The 3,152-nt window shown below is 39.4% G+C and overlaps 1 non-coding gene across 1 annotated transcript; it reads left to right on the top strand.

Moving 5' to 3' along the window:
- Positions 1-2,703: 2,703 nt before the first annotated feature.
- LOC124895303 lies at positions 2,704-2,810 on the top strand. Its single transcript, XR_007051648.1, has one exon. It is a non-coding gene; the product is annotated as a small nucleolar RNA R71 (small nucleolar RNA).
- Positions 2,811-3,152: the final 342 nt, after the last annotated feature.

Below are 3,152 nucleotides of genomic sequence, written 5' to 3'. Positions count from 1 at the left end.
CCACAAAAATGGACAACATGCATCATTGAAACTTGGCCGGTGCATTGTACAACCCAAAGGGCATGTGCTTGAAACCAAATATGCCATAGGGACAAGTGAAGGTGGTCTTTTCTTGGTCTTCCAGGGTGATGCAAATTTGATTGTACCCCGAGTAACCATCACGGAAGCAATAACAACCTCGATCGACTGTCTATCCAACATTTGATCCATAAAGGGCATAGGAAAGTGGTCTTTCTCAATCCATGAGTTCAATTTACGATAATCCATACACACTCCCCAACCCGTGATCGGATGCATAGGTGCAAGATCATTCTTCTAATTTGGGACCACCGTTATGCCACCCTTCTTGGGAAAATATTGGACCAGACTCACCCATGTACTATTGGAAATTGGGTAGACAACTCCTGCATCAAGCCACTTGATGATTTCCTTCTTGACCACCTCTTGGATCGGTTGATTTAGTCTTCTTTTGTGTTCCACACTAGGAACATGATCAACACTTAGCTTGATTTTATGAGAGCAAATTTTGGGAGCAATGCCTGTAATGTCCGCTATAGTTCACCCGATAGCACGAATGAACTTTTTCACAATTGATTTCAAGGCATCCACTTGACATGGTTCAAGATCAACCACAACAATGATTAGTAATGTATTATACTCACCCAAGAAGACATATTGAAGGTGGGATGGTAACCGCTTAAGTTTGAGTTGAGGCGGTTCAATAATGGATGGCATGGCGGGTGGACTCTCATATTTTTTAAATCAAGATCCAATTTAGCTGGATTCTTGGTATAAAATTCAAGACTCGTAAAAGAAGCAACCACTTTATCATACTCTTCAGTTACTTCACTTCCAAAGTTCCACAATACACCCACCAAGGGGTCATTTACAAGATCTATTTCGACGGTGTTAGCTACCTCATCATCAACCATATCAATCACTGAAATAATTTGCAAGTCCATAGGTTGCTTCATGGACTTACACACATTGAAGGATACTTGTTCATTGTTCACCCAAAATTTCATCTCCCCATATTCCACATCCACTAAGGCCCTTCCGATAGTTAAAAATAGTCTACCAAGAATGATTGAGACCTCATGATCAATCTCACAATCAAGAATAATGAAGTCGGCCGAAAAGATAAATCGGTCAACTTTCACCAACACATCATACAACACACCTATGGGATTTTTGATTGAACGATCGGCTACTAGAAGCCTCATAGTGGTAGGCTTAGGGAAAGCCAAGCCTAATTTTTTAAACACGACAAATGGCATCAAATTGATACTTTCCCTAAGATCACACAATGTTTTTCCTAATTTGTAGACCCCAATAGTGCAAGGAATAGTAAATACACCCAGGTGTTTTTCTTTACCACCATCGTGCTAGACATTATAGCACTACAATTGTGGGTTACCTTAATTGTTTCAAAATCGTATGACTCGCCTCTTTGTAACCAAGTCCTTCATAAATTTAGCATGCCTGGGCATTTCTTGTAAGGCTTCTAGGAAAGGAATATTCAGCGATAAATTGCTAAAATTTGCAAAAAACTTCTTGAATTTAGTATCATCATCCTTCTTCTTAAGCCTTTGTAGGAATGAGAGAGGAATTTTGATTTGTGGAAATGGAATAATTGGTGTTTCATCCTACTTTTGGAATATAATCATCAACCACCTTCGGAGTTTTCTCACTTTTAATATTTTCTTCAACTACCGTTGGCCGTTCAACACTTGTCTTATTAGGCTTTGGATTATTATGATATGGATCTTCTAGCCACTTTATCTTTGCATTGGCTTGTTCTTCATTTGTCTTTTCATTAGGGTCTTCACCAAGATCAACAACATCTTTACCAAGAGTCCAACCACTCCTAGTGACATTAGCCATGATGCGAGCATTGTTTTTAGGATTGATAAGCATGTCTCTAGGCAATCCACCCTTTGGTCTTGCATTAATTATGCCAAGATTTGGCCTAATTGAGTTTTAAGTTGCTTGATAGAGGCCGAGTGAGATGTCACCATTTGATTGAGTTGTATGAAGTCACCTTTCATTTCTCTCATCATCTTGTTGGTCCCTTCAACACTTATTAAAATTCGAGTAAGGACATCTTCATTTCTTATCTTATTCGGGTCAATGGAGCTTGACTCTTTACCCTTTGCCTGATCATGTGGAGGTATGTACTGACCATAATTTCTCTCCTTATCTCTTCAATCACGATCTTTATCACTCTAATATCTATCACAATCTCTTTCTTTCCAACCTTGATTCCCGCCTTGCCTTTGATAGGTTGGGCGAAAACCCCCAATTGGTTTGACAAGAATCAAATTTCTTCATCAAGGCTCTCCATTTACTCGTCATCATAAACTGTAGCACTCTTAGAAGCAATGACGTTAACCGCCTTAGGAGGATCTCCCACCACATGCTTGGTGAGAAGATCAAGCTACGTCATCACTTTAGCCATATTTGCATCTCTTTCTTCATCTTTTTTCTTTTGCTCTTGGGTCACAAAAGATGCGGAGGGAGCACCCATATCCACCTCGGTAACTCTTGTGTTCCACCCTCTACTTTTCTTGGTCACTTGATCTAATAAAGTTGATGCAACACCATATAATAGTCTAACAAGAGACCCCCGGCCGCATTTCGACTACCGTCTTGTTCAATTGATTTAATGCCCCATAGAAAATTTGGAGAAGCAATTTATCTGTAACCTTATGATTTGGGCATTCCATTAAATTGCTTTTGAATTATTTTGAAGCCTCATATAATAGTTCGCCATTAAGTTGGCAAAAATTAGTGATTTCATCCCTTAGGTTCAACATCCGAGAAGGAGGAAAATATCTTTCTAAGAATGCCTGTGTGAGCTCACTCCATTAAGTGATATGTCCCACGAGTAAACACCACAACCATAAGATCGCTTCTCCCATCATAGGGAATGGGAAAAGACGCAACCAAATTGACTCTTGAGATATGTGGCTAAGTCAAATGGACAACACACATCAATAAAATTCTTCAAGTATAGATTAGCATCCTCATGAGCTTGGCCTCCAAATAACCCTTTCATTTGAAGAAAATGAGCATCATTCTAGTAACGTGAAATACTTTATTTCCTTCCGCTAGTTGAATACGAATAGCACTAGCTCGACCTACATCACCGA

Source organism: Capsicum annuum, unplaced genomic scaffold (assembly GCF_002878395.1).
Source record: "Capsicum annuum cultivar UCD-10X-F1 unplaced genomic scaffold, UCD10Xv1.1 ctg81182, whole genome shotgun sequence".
NCBI classification, from domain to species: domain Eukaryota; kingdom Viridiplantae; phylum Streptophyta; class Magnoliopsida; order Solanales; family Solanaceae; genus Capsicum; species Capsicum annuum.
This window is presented reverse-complemented; position numbering and strand designations above follow the sequence as displayed.